The sequence below is a fragment of the Phyllobates terribilis genome, unplaced genomic scaffold (assembly GCF_046119375.1).
Source record: "Phyllobates terribilis strain yellow unplaced genomic scaffold, ASM4611937v1 Scaffold_1559__1_contigs__length_258526, whole genome shotgun sequence".
Taxonomy (NCBI): domain Eukaryota; kingdom Metazoa; phylum Chordata; class Amphibia; order Anura; family Dendrobatidae; genus Phyllobates; species Phyllobates terribilis.
The window spans coordinates 124660-148315 of record NW_027364319.1 but is presented as its reverse complement, the minus strand read 5'-3'; the positions used below and the strand labels follow the sequence as shown (position 1 = coordinate 148315).

Here is a 23656-nt window from a genome sequence, read left to right as displayed (position 1 = left end):
GAAGACATGTTGTCAACCTCTAGATCCCTTACATGCCTGCACTTTTCGGCTTGCTGCTGCTGCAATCCACGCGTTTTAGATCTGCATAACTCCACCTCTTTAAACACAGCACCTTCACCCCCTGCTGTTCCCACCCGCCTCAACACCGTTGGAAGGGAGGAGAACCAATTAAGGCGGGGGGTGGGGTGGAACGAGCAGCTGTCTACCCTTAGCAGGAGGGCTCCTGATTACATACCTCTCCTGCTGCTGCTGCTGCTGGCTGTCCAGCAGCAGACTGAAGGTGGCTGCTGCTGTGCACAGGTATATAAAGGCTCAGAGCCTATTATGACACGCGCAGCCAGCGTTCCATTGCCACATTCCATCTACTGCAGGCAGGATACCTGGCTGGCTGAATGTCGCTGAGAAGCTCACAGAGACCGCCATAAGCAACAGTTTAACAGAATGCCACAGACTAATCAACCAAACTTTTTGGGTTGGGTTCTCTTTTATAGTCTGCAGGCATTAAATGAAAGAAGTCAGTGTTCCAGCAGAAGGAGACAACGTTTCAGAAAAGGCATTGTAGCAAACCAAAAAAGAAATTTTAAGCGCAGCAGAGTAACCAGCGCACATACCTGTTAGCTCAGGTGAGTTTAAAAGGCTGCTGTTGATAACAAGGGCATTTGCTAAATAGATGGTGTGTGTGCAACAATATACTGAAAGGTCAATTATATTGTGCAGCTTATCTCACCACCTGTAGTTATTTAGGTGAAAGCTCCAAAATGCTTGCCTAATATGTCTGTTTATCCAAAAGGAAGTAAAAAGGGAGAGCTAGAAAGATAGCATTGCATCACATTACATGGCAATGCAATGCACAGTTGCTGAAGTTGAACCAAAATGAGCTTGTAATCTGGCTTCTGCAACTTTGAACATGAAAAATCCAATGAGGAGAAGAAAAGCAAAGCCAAAGAGTCCATCCCAAAATCCGACAAACAAGCAAAATGAACAAAAAACATTGAATTCAATTCTTTCTGATTTTAGAAACTGCATTAAAGAAGGGGTGCACCGGTCCTGGAGATACTGCAATACCAGGTCAATGCGTGGAGTGGACAGAGCAAGCTCTTTTTCCATCTCCCTGTTCTAAAAATCCATTTAATATATGGTCCCCAGATAGGGGACGTATCAGATATTAAACTGATAAGAACAGATACTACACTTGATCTTAGCCAAAAGGCCGAGAAGCGATAACCAGAATTGGTTTCAAACTACGGAGCCACCCAAGGATCCTGAAAAGTCCATTTGTGGAGATGAGCTCCTGGACTCCCGTTAAGAAGACATGTTGTCAACCTCTAGATCCCTTACATGCCTGCACTTTTCGGCTTGCTGCTGCTGCAATCCACGCGTTTTAGATCTGCATAACTCCACCTCTTTAAACACAGCACCTTCACCCCCTGCTGATCCCACCTGCCTCAACACCGTTGGAAGGGAGGAGAACCAATTAAGGCGGGGGGTGGGGTGGAACGAGCAGCTGTCTACCCTTAGCAGGAGGGCTCCTGATTACATACCTCTCCTGCTGCTGCTGCTGCTGGCTGTCCAGCAGCAGACTGAAGGTGGCTGCTGCTGTGCACAGGTATATAAAGGCTCAGAGCCTATTATGACACGCGCAGCCAGCGTTCCATTGCCACATTCCATCTACTGCAGGCAGGATACCTGGCTGGCTGAATGTCGCTGAGAAGCTCAAAGAGACCGCCATAAGCAACAGTTTAACAGAATGCCACAGACTAATCAACCAAACTTTTTGGGTTGGGTTCTCTTTTATAGTCTGCAGGCATTAAATGAAAGAAGTCAGTGTTCCAGCAGAAGGAGACAACGTTTCAGAAAAGGCATTGTAGCAAACCAAAAAAGAAATTTTAAGCGCAGCAGAGTAACCAGCGCACATACCTGTTAGCTCAGGTGAGTTTAAAAGGCTGCTGTTGATAACAAGGGCATTTGCTAAATAGATGGTGTGTGTGCAACAATATACTGAAAGGTCAATTATATTGTGCAGCTTATCTCACCACCTGTAGTTATTTAGGTGAAAGCTCCAAAATGCTTGCCTAATATGTCTGTTTATCCAAAAGGAAGTAAAAAGGGAGAGCTAGAAAGATAGCATTGCATCACATTACATGGCAATGCAATGCACAGTTGCTGAAGTTGAACCAAAATGAGCTTGTAATCTGGCTTCTGCAACTTTGAACATGAAAAATCCAATGAGGAGAAGAAAAGCAAAGCCAAAGAGTCCATCCCAAAATCCGACAAACAAGCAAAATGAACAAAAAACATTGAATTCAATTCTTTCTGATTTTAGAAACTGCATTAAAGAAGGGGTGCACCGGTCCTGGAGATACTGCAATACCAGGTCAATGCGTGGAGTGGACAGAGCAAGCTCTTTTTCCATCTCCCTGTTCTAAAAATCCATTTAATATATGGTCCCCAGATAGGGGACGTATCAGATATTAAACTGATAAGAACAGATACTACACTTGATCTTAGCCAAAAGGCCGAGAAGCGATAACCAGAATTGGTTTCAAACTACGGAGCCACCCAAGGATCCTGAAAAGTCCATTTGTGGAGATGAGCTCCTGGACTCCCGTTAAGAAGACATGTTGTCAACCTCTAGATCCCTTACATGCCTGCACTTTTCGGCTTGCTGCTGCTGCAATCCACGCGTTTTAGATCTGCATAACTCCACCTCTTTAAACACAGCACCTTCACCCCCTGCTGTTCCCACCCGCCTCAACACCGTTGGAAGGGAGGAGAACCAATTAAGGCGGGGGGTGGGGTGGAACGAGCAGCTGTCTACCCTTAGCAGGAGGGCTCCTGATTACATACCTCTCCTGCTGCTGCTGCTGCTGGCTGTCCAGCAGCAGACTGAAGGTGGCTGCTGCTGTGCACAGGTATATAAAGGCTCAGAGCCTATTATGACACGCGCAGCCAGCGTTCCATTGCCACATTCCATCTACTGCAGGCAGGATACCTGGCTGGCTGAATGTCGCTGAGAAGCTCACAGAGACCGCCATAAGCAACAGTTTAACAGAATGCCACAGACTAATCAACCAAACTTTTTGGGTTGGGTTCTCTTTTATAGTCTGCAGGCATTAAATGAAAGAAGTCAGTGTTCCAGCAGAAGGAGACAACGTTTCAGAAAAGGCATTGTAGCAAACCAAAAAAGAAATTTTAAGCGCAGCAGAGTAACCAGCGCACATACCTGTTAGCTCAGGTGAGTTTAAAAGGCTGCTGTTGATAACAAGGGCATTTGCTAAATAGATGGTGTGTGTGCAACAATATACTGAAAGGTCAATTATATTGTGCAGCTTATCTCACCACCTGTAGTTATTTAGGTGAAAGCTCCAAAATGCTTGCCTAATATGTCTGTTTATCCAAAAGGAAGTAAAAAGGGAGAGCTAGAAAGATAGCATTGCATCACATTACATGGCAATGCAATGCACAGTTGCTGAAGTTGAACCAAAATGAGCTTGTAATCTGGCTTCTGCAACTTTGAACATGAAAAATCCAATGAGGAGAAGAAAAGCAAAGCCAAAGAGTCCATCCCAAAATCCGACAAACAAGCAAAATGAACAAAAAACATTGAATTCAATTCTTTCTGATTTTAGAAACTGCATTAAAGAAGGGGTGCACCGGTCCTGGAGATACTGCAATACCAGGTCAATGCGTGGAGTGGACAGAGCAAGCTCTTTTTCCATCTCCCTGTTCTAAAAATCCATTTAATATATGGTCCCCAGATAGGGGACGTATCAGATATTAAACTGATAAGAACAAATACTACACTTGATCTTAGCCAAAAGGCCGAGAAGCGATAACCAGAATTGGTTTCAAACTACGGAGCCACCCAAGGATCCTGAAAAGTCCATTTGTGGAGATGAGCTCCTGGACTCCCGTTAAGAAGACATGTTGTCAACCTCTAGATCCCTTACATGCCTGCACTTTTCGGCTTGCTGCTGCTGCAATCCACGCGTTTTAGATCTGCATAACTCCACCTCTTTAAACACAGCACCTTCACCCCCTGCTGTTCCCACCCGCCTCAACACCGTTGGAAGGGAGGAGAACCAATTAAGGCGGGGGGTGGGGTGGAACGAGCAGCTGTCTACCCTTAGCAGGAGGGCTCCTGATTACATACCTCTCCTGCTGCTGCTGCTGCTGGCTGTCCAGCAGCAGACTGAAGGTGACTGCTGCTGTGCACAGGTATATAAAGGCTCAGAGCCTATTATGACACGCGCAGCCAGCGTTCCATTGCCACATTCCATCTACTGCAGGCAGGATACCTGGCTGGCTGAATGTCGCTGAGAAGCTCACAGAGACCGCCATAAGCAACAGTTTAACAGAATGCCACAGACTAATCAACCAAACTTTTTGGGTTGGGTTCTCTTTTATAGTCTGCAGGCATTAAATGAAAGAAGTCAGTGTTCCAGCAGAAGGAGACAACGTTTCAGAAAAGGCATTGTAGCAAACCAAAAAAGAAATTTTAAGCGCAGCAGAGTAACCAGCGCACATACCTGTTAGCTCAGGTGAGTTTAAAAGGCTGCTGTTGATAACAAGGGCATTTGCTAAATAGATGGTGTGTGTGCAACAATATACTGAAAGGTCAATTATATTGTGCAGCTTATCTCACCACCTGTAGTTATTTAGGTGAAAGCTCCAAAATGCTTGCCTAATATGTCTGTTTATCCAAAAGGAAGTAAAAAGGGAGAGCTAGAAAGATAGCATTGCATCACATTACATGGCAATGCAATGCACAGTTGCTGAAGTTGAACCAAAATGAGCTTGTAATCTGGCTTCTGCAACTTTGAACATGAAAAATCCAATGAGGAGAAGAAAAGCAAAGCCAAAGAGTCCATCCCAAAATCCGACAAACAAGCAAAATGAACAAAAAACATTGAATTCAATTCTTTCTGATTTTAGAAACTGCATTAAAGAAGGGGTGCACCGGTCCTGGAGATACTGCAATGCCAGGTCAATGAGTGGAGTGGACAGAGCAAGCTCTTTTTCCATCTCCCTGTTCTAAAAATCCATTTAATATATGGTCCCCAGATAGGGGACGTATCAGATATTAAACTGATAAGAACAGATACTACACTTGATCTTAGCCAAAAGGCCGAGAAGCGATAACCAGAATTGGTTTCAAACTACGGAGCCACCCAAGGATCCTGAAAAGTCCATTTGTGGAGATGAGCTCCTGGACTCCCGTTAAGAAGACATGTTGTCAACCTCTAGATCCCTTACATGCCTGCACTTTTCGGCTTGCTGCTGCTGCAATCCACGCGTTTTAGATCTGCATAACTCCACCTCTTTAAACACAGCACCTTCACCCCCTGCTGTTCCCACCCGCCTCAACACCGTTGGAAGGGAGGAGAACCAATTAAGGCGGGGGGTGGGGTGGAACGAGCAGCTGTCTACCCTTAGCAGGAGGGCTCCTGATTACATACCTCTCCTGCTGCTGCTGCTGCTGGCTGTCCAGCAGCAGACTGAAGGTGGCTGCTGCTGTGCACAGGTATATAAAGGCTCAGAGCCTATTATGACACGCGCAGCCAGCGTTCCATTGCCACATTCCATCTACTGCAGGCAGGATACCTGGCTGGCTGAATGTCGCTGAGAAGCTCACAGAGACCGCCATAAGCAACAGTTTAACAGAATGCCACAGACTAATCAACCAAACTTTTTGGGTTGGGTTCTCTTTTATAGTCTGCAGGCATTAAATGAAAGAAGTCAGTGTTCCAGCAGAAGGAGACAACGTTTCAGAAAAGGCATTGTAGCAAACCAAAAAAGAAATTTTAAGCGCAGCAGAGTAACCAGCGCACATGCCTGTTAGCTCAGGTGAGTTTAAAAGGCTGCTGTTGATAACAAGGGCATTTGCTAAATAGATGGTGTGTGTGCAACAATATACTGAAAGGTCAATTATATTGTGCAGCTTATCTCACCACCTGTAGTTATTTAGGTGAAAGCTCCAAAATGCTTGCCTAATATGTCTGTTTATCCAAAAGGAAGTAAAAAGGGAGAGCTAGAAAGATAGCATTGCATCACATTACATGGCAATGCAATGCACAGTTGCTGAAGTTGAACCAAAATGAGCTTGTAATCTGGCTTCTGCAACTTTGAACATGAAAAATCCAATGAGGAGAAGAAAAGCAAAGCCAAAGAGTCCATCCCAAAATCCGACAAACAAGCAAAATGAACAAAAAACATTGAATTCAATTCTTTCTGATTTTAGAAACTGCATTAAAGAAGGGGTGCACCGGTCCTGGAGATACTGCAATACCAGGTCAATGCGTGGAGTGGACAGAGCAAGCTCTTTTTCCATCTCCCTGTTCTAAAAATCCATTTAATATATGGTCCCCAGATAGGGGACGTATCAGATATTAAACTGATAAGAACAGATACTACACTTGATCTTAGCCAAAAGGCCGAGAAGCGATAACCAGAATTGGTTTCAAACTACGGAGCCACCCAAGGATCCTGAAAAGTCCATTTGTGGAGATGAGCTCCTGGACTCCCGTTAAGAAGACATGTTGTCAACCTCTAGATCCCTTACATGCCTGCACTTTTCGGCTTGCTGCTGCTGCAATCCACGCGTTTTAGATCTGCATAACTCCACCTCTTTAAACACAGCACCTTCACCCCCTGCTGTTCCCACCCGCCTCAACACCGTTGGAAGGGAGGAGAACCAATTAAGGCGGGGGGTGGGGTGGAACGAGCAGCTGTCTACCCTTAGCAGGAGGGCTCCTGATTACATACCTCTCCTGATGCTGCTGCTGGCTGTCCAGCAGCAGACTGAAGGTGGCTGCTGCTGTGCACAGGTATATAAAGGCTCAGAGCCTATTATGACACGCGCAGCCAGCGTTCCATTGCCACATTCCATCTACTGCAGGCAGGATACCTGGCTGGCTGAATGTCGCTGAGAAGCTCACAGAGACCGCCATAAGCAACAGTTTAACAGAATGCCACAGACTAATCAACCAAACTTTTTGGGTTGGGTTCTCTTTTATAGTCTGCAGGCATTAAATGAAAGAAGTCAGTGTTCCAGCAGAAGGAGACAACGTTTCAGAAAAGGCATTGTAGCAAACCAAAAAAGAAATTTTAAGCGCAGCAGAGTAACCAGCGCACATGCCTGTTAGCTCAGGTGAGTTTAAAAGGCTGCTGTTGATAACAAGGGCATTTGCTAAATAGATGGTGTGTGTGCAACAATATACTGAAAGGTCAATTATATTGTGCAGCTTATCTCACCACCTGTAGTTATTTAGGTGAAAGCTCCAAAATGCTTGCCTAATATGTCTGTTTATCCAAAAGGAAGTAAAAAGGGAGAGCTAGAAAGATAGCATTGCATCACATTACATGGCAATGCAATGCACAGTTGCTGAAGTTGAACCAAAATGAGCTTGTAATCTGGCTTCTGCAACTTTGAACATGAAAAATCCAATGAGGAGAAGAAAAGCAAAGCCAAAGAGTCCATCCCAAAATCCGACAAACAAGCAAAATGAACAAAAAACATTGAATTCAATTCTTTCTGATTTTAGAAACTGCATTAAAGAAGGGGTGCACCGGTCCTGGAGATACTGCAATACCAGGTCAATGCGTGGAGTGGACAGAGCAAGCTCTTTTTCCATCTCCCTGTTCTAAAAATCCATTTAATATATGGTCCCCAGATAGGGGACGTATCAGATATTAAACTGATAAGAACAGATACTACACTTGATCTTAGCCAAAAGGCCGAGAAGCGATAACCAGAATTGGTTTCAAACTACGGAGCCACCCAAGGATCCTGAAAAGTCCATTTGTGGAGATGAGCTCCTGGACTCCCGTTAAGAAGACATGTTGTCAACCTCTAGATCCCTTACATGCCTGCACTTTTCGGCTTGCTGCTGCTGCAATCCACGCGTTTTAGATCTGCATAACTCCACCTCTTTAAACACAGCACCTTCACCCCCTGCTGTTCCCACCCGCCTCCACACCGTTGGAAGGGAGGAGAACCAATTAAGGCGGGGGGTGGGGTGGAACGAGCAGCTGTCTACCCTTAGCAGGAGGGCTCCTGATTACATACCTCTCCTGCTGCTGCTGCTGCTGGCTGTCCAGCAGCAGACTGAAGGTGGCTGCTGCTGTGCACAGGTATATAAAGGCTCAGAGCCTATTATGACACGCGCAGCCAGCGTTCCATTGCCACATTCCATCTACTGCAGGCAGGATACCTGGCTGGCTGAATGTCGCTGAGAAGCTCACAGAGACCGCCATAAGCAACAGTTTAACAGAATGCCACAGACTAATCAACCAAACTTTTTGGGTTGGGTTCTCTTTTATAGTCTGCAGGCATTAAATGAAAGAAGTCAGTGTTCCAGCAGAAGGAGACAGCGTTTCAGAAAAGGCATTGTAGCAAACCAAAAAAGAAATTTTAAGCGCAGCAGAGTAACCAGCGCACATACCTGTTAGCTCAGGTGAGTTTAAAAGGCTGCTGTTGATAACAAGGGCATTTGCTAAATAGATGGTGTGTGTGCAACAATATACTGAAAGGTCAATTATATTGTGCAGCTTATCTCACCACCTGTAGTTATTTAGGTGAAAGCTCCAAAATGCTTGCCTAATATGTCTGTTTATCCAAAAGGAAGTAAAAAGGGAGAGCTAGAAAGATAGCATTGCATCACATTACATGGCAATGCAATGCACAGTTGCTGAAGTTGAACCAAAATGAGCTTGTAATCTGGCTTCTGCAACTTTCAACATGAAAAATCCAATGAGGAGAAGAAAAGCAAAGCCAAAGAGTCCATCCCAAAATCCGACAAACAAGCAAAATGAACAAAAAACATTGAATTCAATTCTTTCTGATTTTAGAAACTGCATTAAAGAAGGGGTGCACCGGTCCTGGAGATACTGCAATACCAGGTCAATGCGTGGAGTGGACAGAGCAAGCTCTTTTTCCATCTCCCTGTTCTAAAAATCCATTTAATATATGGTCCCCAGATAGGGGACGTATCAGATATTAAACTGATAAGAACAGATACTACACTTGATCTTAGCCAAAAGGCCGAGAAGCGATAACCAGAATTGGTTTCAAACTACGGAGCCACCCAAGGATCCTGAAAAGTCCATTTGTGGAGATGAGCTCCTGGACTCCCGTTAAGAAGACATGTTGTCAACCTCTAGATCCCTTACATGCCTGCACTTTTCGGCTTGCTGCTGCTGCAATCCACGCGTTTTAGATCTGCATAACTCCACCTCTTTAAACACAGCACCTTCACCCCCTGCTGTTCCCACCCGCCTCAACACCGTTGGAAGGGAGGAGAACCAATTAAGGCGGGGGGTGGGGTGGAACGAGCAGCTGTCTACCCTTAGCAGGAGGGCTCCTGATTACATACCTCTCCTGCTGCTGCTGCTGCTGGCTGTCCAGCAGCAGACTGAAGGTGGCTGCTGCTGTGCACAGGTATATAAAGGCTCAGAGCCTATTATGACACGCGCAGCCAGCGTTCCATTGCCACATTCCATCTACTGCAGGCAGGATACCTGGCTGGCTGAATGTCGCTGAGAAGCTCACAGAGACCGCCATAAGCAACAGTTTAACAGAATGCCACAGACTAATCAACCAAACTTTTTGGGTTGGGTTCTCTTTTATAGTCTGCAGGCATTAAATGAAAGAAGTCAGTGTTCCAGCAGAAGGAGACAACGTTTCAGAAAAGGCATTGTAGCAAACCAAAAAAGAAATTTTAAGCGCAGCAGAGTAACCAGCGCACATACCTGTTAGCTCAGGTGAGTTTAAAAGGCTGCTGTTGATAACAAGGGCATTTGCTAAATAGATGGTGTGTGTGCAACAATATACTGAACGGTCAATAATATTGTGCAGCTTATCTCACCACCTGTAGTTATTTAGGTGAAAGCTCCAAAATGCTTGCCTAATATGTCTGTTTATCCAAAAGGAAGTAAAAAGGGAGAGCTAGAAAGATAGCATTGCATCACATTACATGGCAATGCAATGCACAGTTGCTGAAGTTGAACCAAAATGAGCTTGTAATCTGGCTTCTGCAACTTTGAACATGAAAAATCCAATGAGGAGAAGAAAAGCAAAGCCAAAGAGTCCATCCCAAAATCCGACAAACAAGCAAAATGAACAAAAAACATTGAATTCAATTCTTTCTGATTTTAGAAACTGCATTAAAGAAGGGGTGCACCGGTCCTGGAGATACTGCAATACCAGGTCAATGCGTGGAGTGGACAGAGCAAGCTCTTTTTCCATCTCCCTGTTCTAAAAATCCATTTAATATATGGTCCCCAGATAGGGAACGTATCAGATATTAAACTGATAAGAAAAGATACTACACTTGATCTTAGCCAAAAGGCCGAGAAGCGATAACCAGAATTGGTTTCAAACTACGGAGCCACCCAAGGATCCTGAAAAGTCCATTTGTGGAGATGAGCTCCTGGACTCCCGTTAAGAAGACATGTTGTCAACCTCTAGATCCCTTACATGCCTGCACTTTTCGGCTTGCTGCTGCTGCAATCCACGCGTTTTAGATCTGCATAACTCCACCTCTTTAAACACAGCACCTTCACCCCTGCTGTTCCCACCCGCCTCAACACCGTTGGAAGGGAGGAGAACCAATTAAGGCGGGGGGTGGGGTGGAACGAGCAGCTGTCTACCCTTAGCAGGAGGGCTCCTGATTACATACCTCTCCTGCTGCTGCTGCTGCTGGCTGTCCAGCAGCAGACTGAAGGTGGCTGCTGCTGTGCTCAGGTATATAAAGGCTCAGAGCCTATTATGACACGCGCAGCCAGCGTTCCATTGCCACATTCCATCTACTGCAGGCAGGATACCTGGCTGGCTGAATGTCGCTGAGAAGCTCACAGAGACCGCCATAAGCAACAGTTTAACAGAATGCCACAGACTAATCAACCAAACTTTTTGGGTTGGGTTCTCTTTTATAGTCTGCAGGCATTAAATGAAAGAAGTCAGTGTTCCAGCAGAAGGAGACAACGTTTCAGAAAAGGCATTGTAGCAAACCAAAAAAGAAATTTTAAGCGCAGCAGAGTAACCAGCGCACATACCTGTTAGCTCAGGTGAGTTTAAAAGGCTGCTGTTGATAACAAGGGCATTTGCTAAATAGATGGTGTGTGTGCAACAATATACTGAACGGTCAATAATATTGTGCAGCTTATCTCACCACCTGTAGTTATTTAGGTGAAAGCTCCAAAATGCTTGCCTAATATGTCTGTTTATCCAAAAGGAAGTAAAAAGGGAGAGCTAGAAAGATAGCATTGCATCACATTACATGGCAATGCAATGCACAGTTGCTGAAGTTGAACCAAAATGAGCTTGTAATCTGGCTTCTGCAACTTTGAACATGAAAAATCCAATGAGGAGAAGAAAAGCAAAGCCAAAGAGTCCATCCCAAAATCCGACAAACAAGCAAAATGAACAAAAAACATTGAATTCAATTCTTTCTGATTTTAGAAACTGCATTAAAGAAGGGGTGCACCGGTCCTGGAGATACTGCAATACCAGGTCAATGCGTGGAGTGGACAGAGCAAGCTCTTTTTCCATCTCCCTGTTCTAAAAATCCATTTAATATATGGTCCCCAGATAGGGAACGTATCAGATATTAAACTGATAAGAAAAGATACTACACTTGATCTTAGCCAAAAGGCCGAGAAGCGATAACCAGAATTGGTTTCAAACTACGGAGCCACCCAAGGATCCTGAAAAGTCCATTTGTGGAGATGAGCTCCTGGACTCCCGTTAAGAAGACATGTTGTCAACCTCTAGATCCCTTACATGCCTGCACTTTTCGGCTTGCTGCTGCTGCAATCCACGCGTTTTAGATCTGCATAACTCCACCTCTTTAAACACAGCACCTTCACCCCTGCTGTTCCCACCCGCCTCAACACCGTTGGAAGGGAGGAGAACCAATTAAGGCGGGGGGTGGGGTGGAACGAGCAGCTGTCTACCCTTAGCAGGAGGGCTCCTGATTACATACCTCTCCTGCTGCTGCTGCTGCTGGCTGTCCAGCAGCAGACTGAAGGTGGCTGCTGCTGTGCTCAGGTATATAAAGGCTCAGAGCCTATTATGACACGCGCAGCCAGCGTTCCATTGCCACATTCCATCTACTGCAGGCAGGATACCTGGCTGGCTGAATGTCGCTGAGAAGCTCACAGAGACCGCCATAAGCAACAGTTTAACAGAATGCCACAGACTAATCAACCAAACTTTTTGGGTTGGGTTCTCTTTTATAGTCTGCAGGCATTAAATGAAAGAAGTCAGTGTTCCAGCAGAAGGAGACAACGTTTCAGAAAAGGCATTGTAGCAAACCAAAAAAGAAATTTTAAGCGCAGCAGAGTAACCAGCGCACATACCTGTTAGCTCAGGTGAGTTTAAAAGGCTGCTGTTGATAACAAGGGCATTTGCTAAATAGATGGTGTGTGTGCAACAATATACTGAAAGGTCAATTATATTGTGCAGCTTATCTCACCACCTGTAGTTATTTAGGTGAAAGCTCCAAAATGCTTGCCTAATATGTCTGTTTATCCAAAAGGAAGTAAAAAGGGAGAGCTAGAAAGATAGCATTGCATCACATTACATGGCAATGCAATGCACAGTTGCTGAAGTTGAACCAAAATGAGCTTGTAATCTGGCTTCTGCAACTTTGAACATGAAAAATCCAATGAGGAGAAGAAAAGCAAAGCCAAAGAGTCCATCCCAAAATCCGACAAACAAGCAAAATGAACAAAAAACATTGAATTCAATTCTTTCTGATTTTAGAAACTGCATTAAAGAAGGGGTGCACCGGTCCTGGAGATACTGAAATACCAGGTCAATGCGTGGAGTGGACAGAGCAAGCTCTTTTTCCATCTCCCTGTTCTAAAAATCCATTTAATATATGGTCCCCAGATAGGGGACGTATCAGATATTAAACTGATAAGAACAGATACTACACTTGATCTTAGCCAAAAGGCCGAGAAGCGATAACCAGAATTGGTTTCAAACTACGGAGCCACCCAAGGATCCTGAAAAGTCCATTTGTGGAGATGAGCTCCTGGACTCCCGTTAAGAAGACATGTTGTCAACCTCTAGATCCCTTACATGCCTGCACTTTTCGGCTTGCTGCTGCTGCAATCCACGCGTTTTAGATCTGCATAACTCCACCTCTTTAAACACAGCACCTTCACCCCTGCTGTTCCCACCCGCCTCAACACCGTTGGAAGGGAGGAGAACCAATTAAGGCGGGGGGTGGGGTGGAACGAGCAGCTGTCTACCCTTAGCAGGAGGGCTCCTGATTACATACCTCTCCTGCTGCTGCTGCTGCTGGCTGTCCAGCAGCAGACTGAAGGTGGCTGCTGCTGTGCTCAGGTATATAAAGGCTCAGAGCCTATTATGACACGCGCAGCCAGCGTTCCATTGCCACATTCCATCTACTGCAGGCAGGATACCTGGCTGGCTGAATGTCGCTGAGAAGCTCACAGAGACCGCCATAAGCAACAGTTTAACAGAATGCCACAGACTAATCAACCAAACTTTTTGGGTTGGGTTCTCTTTTATAGTCTGCAGGCATTAAATGAAAGAACTCAGTGTTCCAGCAGAAGGAGACAACGTTTCAGAAAAGGCATTGTAGCAAACCAAAAAAGAAATTTTAAGCGCAGCAGAGTAACCAGCGCACATACCTGTTAGCTCAGGTGAGTTTAAAAGGCTGCTGTTGATAACAAGGGCATTTGCTAAATAGATGGTGTGTGTGCAACAATATACTGAAAGGTCAATTATATTGTGCAGCTTATTTCACCACCTGTAGTTATTTAGGTGAAAGCTCCAAAATGCTTGCCTAATATGTCTGTTTATCCAAAAGGAAGTAAAAAGGGAGAGCTAGAAAGATAGCATTGCATCACATTACATGGCAATGCAATGCACAGTTGCTGAAGTTGAACCAAAATGAGCTTGTAATCTGGCTTCTGCAACTTTGAACATGAAAAATCCAATGAGGAGAAGAAAAGCAAAGCCAAAGAGTCCATCCCAAAATCCGACAAACAAGCAAAATGAACAAAAAACATTGAATTCAATTCTTTCTGATTTTAGAAACTGCATTAAAGAAGGGGTGCACCGGTCCTGGAGATACTGCAATACCAGGTCAATGCGTGGAGTGGACAGAGCAAGCTCTTTTTCCATCTCCCTGTTCTAAAAATCCATTTAATATATGGTCCCCAGATAGGGGACGTATCAGATATTAAACTGATAAGAACAGATACTACACTTGATCTTAGCCAAAAGGACGAGAAGCGATAACCAGAATTGGTTTCAAACTACGGAGCCACCCAAGGATCCTGAAAAGTCCATTTGTGGAGATGAGCTCCTGGACTCCCGTTAAGAAGACATGTTGTCAACCTCTAGATCCCTTACATGCCTGCACTTTTCGGCTTGCTGCTGCTGCAATCCACGCATTTTAGATCTGCATAACTCCACCTCTTTAAACACAGCACCTTCACCCCCTGCTGTTCCCACCCGCCTCAACACCGTTGGAAGGGAGGAGAACCAATTAAGGCGGGGGGTGGGGTGGAACGAGCAGCTGTCTACCCTTAGCAGGAGGGCTCCTGATTACATACCTCTCCTGCTGCTGCTGCTGCTGGCTGTCCAGCAGCAGACTGAAGGTGGCTGCTGCTGTGCACAGGTATATAAAGGCTCAGAGCCTATTATGACACGCGCAGCCAGCGTTCCATTGCCACATTCCATCTACTGCAGGCAGGATACCTGGCTGGCTGAATGTCGCTGAGAAGCTCACAGAGACCGCCATAAGCAACAGTTTAACAGAATGCCACAGACTAATCAACCAAACTTTTTGGGTTGGGTTCTCTTTTATAGTCTGCAGGCATTAAATGAAAGAAGTCAGTGTTCCAGCAGAAGGAGACAACGTTTCAGAAAAGGCATTGTAGCAAACCAAAAAAGAAATTTTAAGCGCAGCAGAGTAACCAGCGCACATACCTGTTAGCTCAGGTGAGTTTAAAAGGCTGCTGTTGATAACAAGGGCATTTGCTAAATAGATGGTGTGTGTGCAACAATATACTGAAAGGTCAATTATATTGTGCAGCTTATCTCACCACCTGTAGTTATTTAGGTGAAAGCTCCAAAATGCTTGCCTAATATGTCTGTTTATCCAAAAGGAAGTAAAAAGGGAGAGCTAGAAAGATAGCATTGCATCACATTACATGGCAATGCAATGCACAGTTGCTGAAGTTGAACCAAAATGAGCTTGTAATCTGGCTTCTGCAACTTTGAACATGAAAAATCCAATGAGGAGAAGAAAAGCAAAGCCAAAGAGTCCATCCCAAAATCCGACAAACAAGCAAAATGAACAAAAAACATTGAATACAATTCTTTCTGATTTTAGAAACTGCATTAAAGAAGGGGTGCACCGGTCCTGGAGATACTGCAATACCAGGTCAATGCGTGGAGTGGACAGAGCAAGCTCTTTTTCCATCTCCCTGTTCTAAAAATCCATTTAATATATGGTCCCCAGATAGGGGACGTATCAGATATTAAACTGATAAGAACAGATACTACACTTGATCTTAGCCAAAAGGCCGAGAAGCGATAACCAGAATTGGTTTCAAACTACGGAGCCACCCAAGGATCCTGAAAAGTCCATTTGTGGAGATGAGCTCCTGGACTCCCGTTAAGAAGACATGTTGTCAACCTCTAGATCCCTTACATGCCTGCACTTTTCGGCTTGCTGCTGCTGCAATCCACGCGTTTTAGATCTGCATAACTCCACCTCTTTAAACACAGCACCTTCACCCCCTGCTGTTCCCACCCGCCTCAACACCGTTGGAAGGGAGGAGAACCAATTAAGGCGGGGGGTGGGGTGGAACGAGCAGCTGTCTACCCTTAGCAGGAGGGCTCCTGATTACATACCTCTCCTGCTGCTGCTGCTGCTGGCTGTCCAGCAGCAGACTGAAGGTGGCTGCTGCTGTGCACAGGTATATAAAGGCTCAGAGCCTATTATGACACGCGCAGCCAGCGTTCCATTGCCACATTCCATCTACTGCAGGCAGGATACCTGGCTGGCTGAATGTCGCTGAGAAGCTCACAGAGACCGCCATAAGCAACAGTTTAACAGAATGCCACAGACTAATCAACCAAACTTTTTGGGTTGGGTTCTCTTTTATAGTCTGCAGGCATTAAATGAAAGAAGTCAGTGTTCCAGCAGAAGGAGACAACGTTTCAGAAAAGGCATTGTAGCAAACCAAAAAAGAAATTTTAAGCGCAGCAGAGTAACCAGCGCACATACCTGTTAGCTCAGGTGAGTTTAAAAGGCTGCTGTTGATAACAAGGGCATTTGCTAAATAGATGGTGTGTGTGCAACAATATACTGAACGGTCAATTATATTGTGCAGCTTATCTCACCACCTGTAGTTATTTAGGTGAAAGCTCCAAAATGCTTGCCTAATATGTCTGTTTATCCAAAAGGAAGTAAAAAGGGAGAGCTAGAAAGATAGCATTGCATCACATTACATGGCAATGCAATGCACAGTTGCTGAAGTTGAACCAAAATGAGCTTGTAATCTGGCTTCTGCAACTTTGAACATGAAAAATCCAATGAGGAGAAGAAAAGCAAAGCCAAAGAGTCCATCCCAAAATCCGACAAACAAGCAAAATGAACAAAAAACATTGAATTCAATTCTTTCTGATTTTAGAAACTGCATTAAAGAAGGGGTGCACCGGTCCTGGAGATACTGCAATACCAGGTCAATGCGTGGAGTGGACAGAGCAAGCTCTTTTTCCATCTCCCTGTTCTAAAAATCCATTTAATATATGGTCCCCAGATAGGGAACGTATCAGATATTAAACTGATAAGAAAAGATACTACACTTGATCTTAGCCAAAAGGCCGAGAAGCGATAACCAGAATTGGTTTCAAACTACGGAGCCACCCAAGGATCCTGAAAAGTCCATTTGTGGAGATGAGCTCCTGGACTCCCGTTAAGAAGACATGTTGTCAACCTCTAGATCCCTTACATGCCTGCACTTTTCGGCTTGCTGCTGCTGCAATCCACGCGTTTTAGATCTGCATAACTCCACCTCTTTAAACACAGCACCTTCACCCCTGCTGTTCCCACCCGCCTCAACACCGTTGGAAGGGAGGAGAACCAATTAAGGCGGGGGGTGGGGTGGAACGAGCAGCTGTCTACCCTTAGCAGGAGGGCTCCTGATTACATACCTCTCCTGCTGCTGCTGCTGGCTGTCCAGCAGCAGACTGAAGGTGGCTGCTGCTGTGCTCAGGTATATAAAGGCTCAGAGCCTATTATGACACGCGCAGCCAGCGTTCCATTGCCACATTCCATCTACTGCAGGCAGGATACCTGGCTGGCTGAATGTCGCTGAGAAGCTCACAGAGACCGCCATAAGCAACAGTTTAACAGAATGCCACAGACTAATCAACCAAACTTTTTGGGTTGGGTTCTCTTTTATAGTCTGCAGGCATTAAATGAAAGAAGTCAGTGTTCCAGCAGAAGGAGACAACGTTTCAGAAAAGGCATTGTAGCAAACCAAAAAAGAAATTTTAAGCGCAGCAGAGTAACCAGCGCACATACCTGTTAGCTCAGGTGAGTTTAAAAGGCTGCTGTTGATAACAAGGGCATTTGCTAAATAGATGGTGTGTGTGCAACAATATACTGAAAGGTCAATTATATTGTGCAGCTTATCTCACCACCTGTAGTTATTTAGGTGAAAGCTCCAAAATGCTTGCCTAATATGTCTGTTTATCCAAAAGGAAGTAAAAAGGGAGAGCTAGAAAGATAGCATTGCATCACATTACATGGCAATGCAATGCACAGTTGCTGAAGTTGAACCAAAATGAGCTTGTAATCTGGCTTCTGCAACTTTGAACATGAAAAATCCAATGAGGAGAAGAAAAGCAAAGCCAAAGAGTCCATCCCAAAATCCGACAAACAAGCAAAATGAACAAAAAACATTGAATTCAATTCTTTCTGATTTTAGAAACTGCATTAAAGAAGGGGTGCACCGGTCCTGGAGATACTGAAATACCAGGTCAATGCGTGGAGTGGACAGAGCAAGCTCTTTTTCCATCTCCCTGTTCTAAAAATCCATTTAATATATGGTCCCCAGATAGGGGACGTATCAGATATTAAACTGATAAGAACAGATACTACACTTGATCTTAGCCAAAAGGCCGAGAAGCGATAACCAGAATTGGTTTCAAACTACGGAGCCACCCAAGGATCCTGAAAAGTCCATTTGTGGAGATGAGCTCCTGGACTCCCGTTAATAAGACATGTTGTCAACCTCTAGATCCCTTACATGCCTGCACTTTTCGGCTTGCTGCTGCTGCAATCCACGCGTTTTAGATCTGCATAACTCCACCTCTTTAAACACAGCACCTTCACCCCTGCTGTTCCCACCCGCCTCAACACCGTTGGAAGGGAGGAGAACCAATTAAGGCGGGGGGTGGGGTGGAACGAGCAGCTGTCTACCCTTAGCAGGAGGGCTCCTGATTACATACCTCTCCTGCTGCTGCTGCTGCTGGCTGTCCAGCAGCAGACTGAAGGTGGCTGCTGCTGTGCTCAGGTATATAAAGGCTCAGAGCCTATTATGACACGCGCAGCCAGCGTTCCATTGCCACATTCCATCTACTGCAGGCAGGATACCTGGCTGGCTGAATGTCGCTGAGAAGCTCACAGAGACCGCCATAAGCAACAGTTTAACAGAATGCCACAGACTAATCAACCAAACTTTTTGGGTTGGGTTCTCTTTTATAGTCTGCAGGCATTAAATGAAAGAAGTCAGTGTTCCAGCAGAAGGAGACAACGTTTCAGAAAAGGCATTGTAGCAAACCAAAAAAGAAATTTTAAGCGCAGCAGAGTAACCAGCGCACATACCTGTTAGCTCAGGTGAGTTTAAAAGGCTGCTGTTGATAACAAGGGCATTTGCTAAATAGATGGTGTGTGTGCAACAATATACTGAAAGGTCAATTATATTGTGCAGCTTATCTCACCACCTGTAGTTATTTAGGTGAAAGCTCCAAAATGCTTGCCTAATATGTCTGTTTATCCAAAAGGAAGTAAAAAGGGAGAGCTAGAAAGATAGCATTGCATCACATTACATGGCAATGCAATGCACAGTTGCTGAAGTTGAACCAAAATGAGCTTGTAATCTGGCTTCTGCAACTTTGAACATGAAAAATCCAATGAGGAGAAGAAAAGCAAAGCCAAAGAGTCCATCCCAAAATCCGACAAACAAGCAAAATGAACAAAAAACATTGAATTCAATTCTTTCTGATTTTAGAAACTGCATTAAAGAAGGGGTGCACCGGTCCTGGAGATACTGCAATACCAGGTCAATGCGTGGAGTGGACAGAGCAAGCTCTTTTTCCATCTCCCTGTTCTAAAAATCCATTTAATATATGGTCCCCAGATAGGGGACGTATCAGATATTAAACTGATAAGAACAGATACTACACTTGATCTTAGCCAAAAGGACGAGAAGCGATAACCAGAATTGGTTTCAAACTACGGAGCCACCCAAGGATCCTGAAAAGTCCATTTGTGGAGATGAGCTCCTGGACTCCCGTTAAGAAGACATGTTGTCAACCTCTAGATCCCTTACATGCCTGCACTTTTCGGCTTGCTGCTGCTGCAATCCACGCATTTTAGATCTGCATAACTCCACCTCTTTAAACACAGCACCTTCACCCCCTGCTGTTCCCACCCGCCTCAACACCGTTGGAAGGGAGGAGAACCAATTAAGGCGGGGGGTGGGGTGGAACGAGCAGCTGTCTACCCTTAGCAGGAGGGCTCCTGATTACATACCTCTCCTGCTGCTGCTGCTGCTGGCTGTCCAGCAGCAGACTGAAGGTGGCTGCTGCTGTGCACAGGTATATAAAGGCTCAGAGCCTATTATGACACGCGCAGCCAGCGTTCCATTGCCACATTCCATCTACTGCAGGCAGGATACCTGGCTGGCTGAATGTCGCTGAGAAGCTCACAGAGACCGCCATAAGCAACAGTTTAACAGAATGCCACAGACTAATCAACCAAACTTTTTGGGTTGGGTTCTCTTTTATAGTCTGCAGGCATTAAATGAAAGAAGTCAGTGTTCCAGCAGAAGGAGACAACGTTTCAGAAAAGGCATTGTAGCAAACCAAAAAAGAAATTTTAAGCGCAGCAGAGTAACCAGCGCACATACCTGTTAGCTCAGGTGAGTTTAAAAGGCTGCTGTTGATAACAAGGGCATTTGCTAAATAGATGGTGTGTGTGCAACAATATACTGAAAGGTCAATTATATTGTGCAGCTTATCTCACCACCTGTAGTTATTTAGGTGAAAGCTCCAAAATGCTTGCCTAATATGTCTGTTTATCCAAAAGGAAGTAAAAAGGGAGAGCTAGAAAGATAGCATTGCATCACATTACATGGCAATGCAATGCACAGTTGCTGAAGTTGAACCAAAATGAGCTTGTAATCTGGCTTCTGCAACTTTGAACATGAAAAATCCAATGAGGAGAAGAAAAGCAAAGCCAAAGAGTCCATCCCAAAATCCGACAAACAAGCAAAATGAACAAAAAACATTGAATACAATTCTTTCTGATTTTAGAAACTGCATTAAAGAAGGGGTGCACCGGTCCTGGAGATACTGCAATACCAGGTCAATGCGTGGAGTGGACAGAGCAAGCTCTTTTTCCATCTCCCTGTTCTAAAAATCCATTTAATATATGGTCCCCAGATAGGGGACGTATCAGATATTAAACTGATAAGAACAGATACTACACTTGATCTTAGCCAAAAGGCCGAGAAGCGATAACCAGAATTGGTTTCAAACTACGGAGCCACCCAAGGATCCTGAAAAGTCCATTTGTGGAGATGAGCTCCTGGACTCCCGTTAAGAAGACATGTTGTCAACCTCTAGATCCCTTACATGCCTGCACTTTTCGGCTTGCTGCTGCTGCAATCCACGCGTTTTAGATCTGCATAACTCCACCTCTTTAAACACAGCACCTTCACCCCCTGCTGTTCCCACCCGCCTCAACACCGTTGGAAGGGAGGAGAACCAATTAAGGCGGGGGGTGGGGTGGAACGAGCAGCTGTCTACCCTTAGCAGGAGGGCTCCTGATTACATACCTCTCCTGCTGCTGCTGCTGCTGGCTGTCCAGCAGCAGACTGAAGGTGGCTGCTGCTGTGCACAGGTATATAAAGGCTCAGAGCCTATTATGACACGCGCAGCCAGCGTTCCATTGCCACATTCCATCTACTGCAGGCAGGATACCTGGCTGGCTGAATGTCGCTGAGAAGCTCACAGAGACCGCCATAAGCAACAGTTTAACAGAATGCCACAGACTAATCAACCAAACTTTTTGGGTTGGGTTCTCTTTTATAGTCTGCAGGCATTAAATGAAAGAAGTCAGTGTTCCAGCAGAAGGAGACAACGTTTCAGAAAAGGCATTGTAGCAAACCAAAAAAGAAATTTTAAGCGCAGCAGAGTAACCAGCGCACATACCTGTTAGCTCAGGTGAGTTTAAAAGGCTGCTGTTGATAACAAGGGCATTTGCTAAATAGATGGTGTGTGTGCAACAATATACTGAAAGGTCAATTATATTGTGCAGCTTATCTCACCACCTGTAGTTATTTAGGTGAAAGCTCCAAAATGCTTGCCTAATATGTCTGTTTATCCAAAAGGAAGTAAAAAGGGAGAGCTAGAAAGATAGCATTGCATCACATTACATGGCAATGCAATGCACAGTTGCTGAAGTTGAACCAAAATGAGCTTGTAATCTGGCTTCTGCAACTTTGAACATGAAAAATCCAATGAGGAGAAGAAAAGCAAAGCCAAAGAGTCCATCCCAAAATCCGACAAACAAGCAAAATGAACAAAAAACATTGAATTCAATTCTTTCTGATTTTAGAAACTGCATTAAAGAAGGGGTGCACCGGTCCTGGAGATACTGAAATACCAGGTCAATGCGTGGAGTGGACAGAGCAAGCTCTTTTTCCATCTCCCTGTTCTAAAAATCCATTTAATATATGGTCCCCAGATAGGGGACGTATCAGATATTAAACTGATAAGAACAGATACTACACTTGATCTTAGCCAAAAGGCCGAGAAGCGATAACCAGAATTGGTTTCAAACTACGGAGCCACCCAAGGATCCTGAAAAGTCCATTTGTGGAGATGAGCTCCTGGACTCCCGTTAATAAGACATGTTGTCAACCTCTAGATCCCTTACATGCCTGCACTTTTCGGCTTGCTGCTGCTGCAATCCACGCGTTTTAGATCTGCATAACTCCACCTCTTTAAACACAGCACCTTCACCCCTGCTGTTCCCACCCGCCTCAACACCGTTGGAAGGGAGGAGAACCAATTAAGGCGGGGGGTGGGGTGGAACGAGCAGCTGTCTACCCTTAGCAGGAGGGCTCCTGATTACATACCTCTCCTGCTGCTGCTGCTGCTGGCTGTCCAGCAGCAGACTGAAGGTGGCTGCTGCTGTGCTCAGGTATATAAAGGCTCAGAGCCTATTATGACACGCGCAGCCAGCGTTCCATTGCCACATTCCATCTACTGCAGGCAGGATACCTGGCTGGCTGAATGTCGCTGAGAAGCTCACAGAGACCGCCATAAGCAACAGTTTAACAGAATGCCACAGACTAATCAACCAAACTTTTTGGGTTGGGTTCTCTTTTATAGTCTGCAGGCATTAAATGAAAGAAGTCAGTGTTCCAGCAGAAGGAGACAACGTTTCAGAAAAGGCATTGTAGCAAACCAAAAAAGAAATTTTAAGCGCAGCAGAGTAACCAGCGCACATACCTGTTAGCTCAGGTGAGTTTAAAAGGCTGCTGTTGATAACAAGGGCATTTGCTAAATAGATGGTGTGTGTGCAACAATATACTGAAAGGTCAATTATATTGTGCAGCTTATCTCACCACCTGTAGTTATTTAGGTGAAAGCTCCAAAATGCTTGCCTAATATGTCTGTTTATCCAAAAGGAAGTAAAAAGGGAGAGCTAGAAAGATAGCATTGCATCACATTACATGGCAATGCAATGCACAGTTGCTGAAGTTGAACCAAAATGAGCTTGTAATCTGGCTTCTGCAACTTTGAACATGAAAAATCCAATGAGGAGAAGAAAAGCAAAGCCAAAGAGTCCATCCCAAAATCCGACAAACAAGCAAAATGAACAAAAAACATTGAATTCAATTCTTTCTGATTTTAGAAACTGCATTAAAGAAGGGGTGCACCGGTCCTGGAGATACTGCAATACCAGGTCAATGCGTGGAGTGGACAGAGCAAGCTCTTTTTCCATCTCCCTGTTCTAAAAATCCATTTAATATATGGTCCCCAGATAGGGGACGTATCAGATATTAAACTGATAAGAACAGATACTACACTTGATCTTAGCCAAAAGGACGAGAAGTGATAACCAGAATTGGTTTCAAACTACGGAGCCACCCAAGGATCCTGAAAAGTCCATTTGTGGAGATGAGCTCCTGGACTCCCGTTAAGAAGACATGTTGTCAACCTCTAGATCCCTTACATGCCTGCACTTTTCGGCTTGCTGCTGCTGCAATCCACGCATTTTAGATCTGCATAACTCCACCTCTTTAAACACAGCACCTTCACCCCCTGCTGTTCCCACCCGCCTCAACACCGTTGGAAGGGAGG

General features: G+C 44.9%; 18 non-coding genes across 18 annotated transcripts; all 18 read right to left on the bottom strand.

Moving 5' to 3' along the window:
• Positions 1-1031: 1031 nt before the first annotated feature.
• Positions 1032-1222, bottom strand: LOC141244317 (U2 spliceosomal RNA). The gene has a single exon (XR_012308247.1). It is a non-coding gene; the product is annotated as a U2 spliceosomal RNA (small nuclear RNA).
• A 1115-nt stretch (positions 1223-2337) lies between these two features.
• Positions 2338-2528, bottom strand: LOC141244316 (U2 spliceosomal RNA). The gene has a single exon (XR_012308246.1). It is a non-coding gene; the product is annotated as a U2 spliceosomal RNA (small nuclear RNA).
• Positions 2529-3643: 1115 nt separating this feature from the next.
• Positions 3644-3834, bottom strand: LOC141244400 (U2 spliceosomal RNA). Its single transcript, XR_012308326.1, has one exon. It is a non-coding gene; the product is annotated as a U2 spliceosomal RNA (small nuclear RNA).
• Positions 3835-4949: 1115 nt separating this feature from the next.
• LOC141244410 (U2 spliceosomal RNA) lies at positions 4950-5140 on the bottom strand. Its single transcript, XR_012308335.1, has one exon. It is a non-coding gene; the product is annotated as a U2 spliceosomal RNA (small nuclear RNA).
• Positions 5141-6255: 1115 nt separating this feature from the next.
• LOC141244315 (U2 spliceosomal RNA) lies at positions 6256-6446 on the bottom strand. Its single transcript, XR_012308245.1, has one exon. It is a non-coding gene; the product is annotated as a U2 spliceosomal RNA (small nuclear RNA).
• A 1112-nt stretch (positions 6447-7558) lies between these two features.
• On the bottom strand, positions 7559-7749 carry LOC141244314 (U2 spliceosomal RNA). Its single transcript, XR_012308244.1, has one exon. It is a non-coding gene; the product is annotated as a U2 spliceosomal RNA (small nuclear RNA).
• A 1115-nt stretch (positions 7750-8864) lies between these two features.
• Positions 8865-9055, bottom strand: LOC141244313 (U2 spliceosomal RNA). Its single transcript, XR_012308243.1, has one exon. It is a non-coding gene; the product is annotated as a U2 spliceosomal RNA (small nuclear RNA).
• Positions 9056-10170: 1115 nt separating this feature from the next.
• On the bottom strand, positions 10171-10361 carry LOC141244416 (U2 spliceosomal RNA). Its single transcript, XR_012308341.1, has one exon. It is a non-coding gene; the product is annotated as a U2 spliceosomal RNA (small nuclear RNA).
• A 1114-nt stretch (positions 10362-11475) lies between these two features.
• On the bottom strand, positions 11476-11666 carry LOC141244415 (U2 spliceosomal RNA). Its single transcript, XR_012308340.1, has one exon. It is a non-coding gene; the product is annotated as a U2 spliceosomal RNA (small nuclear RNA).
• A 1114-nt stretch (positions 11667-12780) lies between these two features.
• Positions 12781-12971, bottom strand: LOC141244393 (U2 spliceosomal RNA). The gene has a single exon (XR_012308319.1). It is a non-coding gene; the product is annotated as a U2 spliceosomal RNA (small nuclear RNA).
• A 1114-nt stretch (positions 12972-14085) lies between these two features.
• On the bottom strand, positions 14086-14276 carry LOC141244412 (U2 spliceosomal RNA). The gene has a single exon (XR_012308337.1). It is a non-coding gene; the product is annotated as a U2 spliceosomal RNA (small nuclear RNA).
• Positions 14277-15391: 1115 nt separating this feature from the next.
• Positions 15392-15582, bottom strand: LOC141244312 (U2 spliceosomal RNA). Its single transcript, XR_012308242.1, has one exon. It is a non-coding gene; the product is annotated as a U2 spliceosomal RNA (small nuclear RNA).
• Positions 15583-16697: 1115 nt separating this feature from the next.
• LOC141244414 (U2 spliceosomal RNA) lies at positions 16698-16888 on the bottom strand. Its single transcript, XR_012308339.1, has one exon. It is a non-coding gene; the product is annotated as a U2 spliceosomal RNA (small nuclear RNA).
• Positions 16889-17999: 1111 nt separating this feature from the next.
• On the bottom strand, positions 18000-18190 carry LOC141244392 (U2 spliceosomal RNA). Its single transcript, XR_012308318.1, has one exon. It is a non-coding gene; the product is annotated as a U2 spliceosomal RNA (small nuclear RNA).
• A 1114-nt stretch (positions 18191-19304) lies between these two features.
• LOC141244411 (U2 spliceosomal RNA) lies at positions 19305-19495 on the bottom strand. Its single transcript, XR_012308336.1, has one exon. It is a non-coding gene; the product is annotated as a U2 spliceosomal RNA (small nuclear RNA).
• Positions 19496-20610: 1115 nt separating this feature from the next.
• On the bottom strand, positions 20611-20801 carry LOC141244311 (U2 spliceosomal RNA). The gene has a single exon (XR_012308241.1). It is a non-coding gene; the product is annotated as a U2 spliceosomal RNA (small nuclear RNA).
• Positions 20802-21916: 1115 nt separating this feature from the next.
• LOC141244391 (U2 spliceosomal RNA) lies at positions 21917-22107 on the bottom strand. Its single transcript, XR_012308317.1, has one exon. It is a non-coding gene; the product is annotated as a U2 spliceosomal RNA (small nuclear RNA).
• Positions 22108-23221: 1114 nt separating this feature from the next.
• On the bottom strand, positions 23222-23412 carry LOC141244417 (U2 spliceosomal RNA). The gene has a single exon (XR_012308342.1). It is a non-coding gene; the product is annotated as a U2 spliceosomal RNA (small nuclear RNA).
• Positions 23413-23656: the final 244 nt, after the last annotated feature.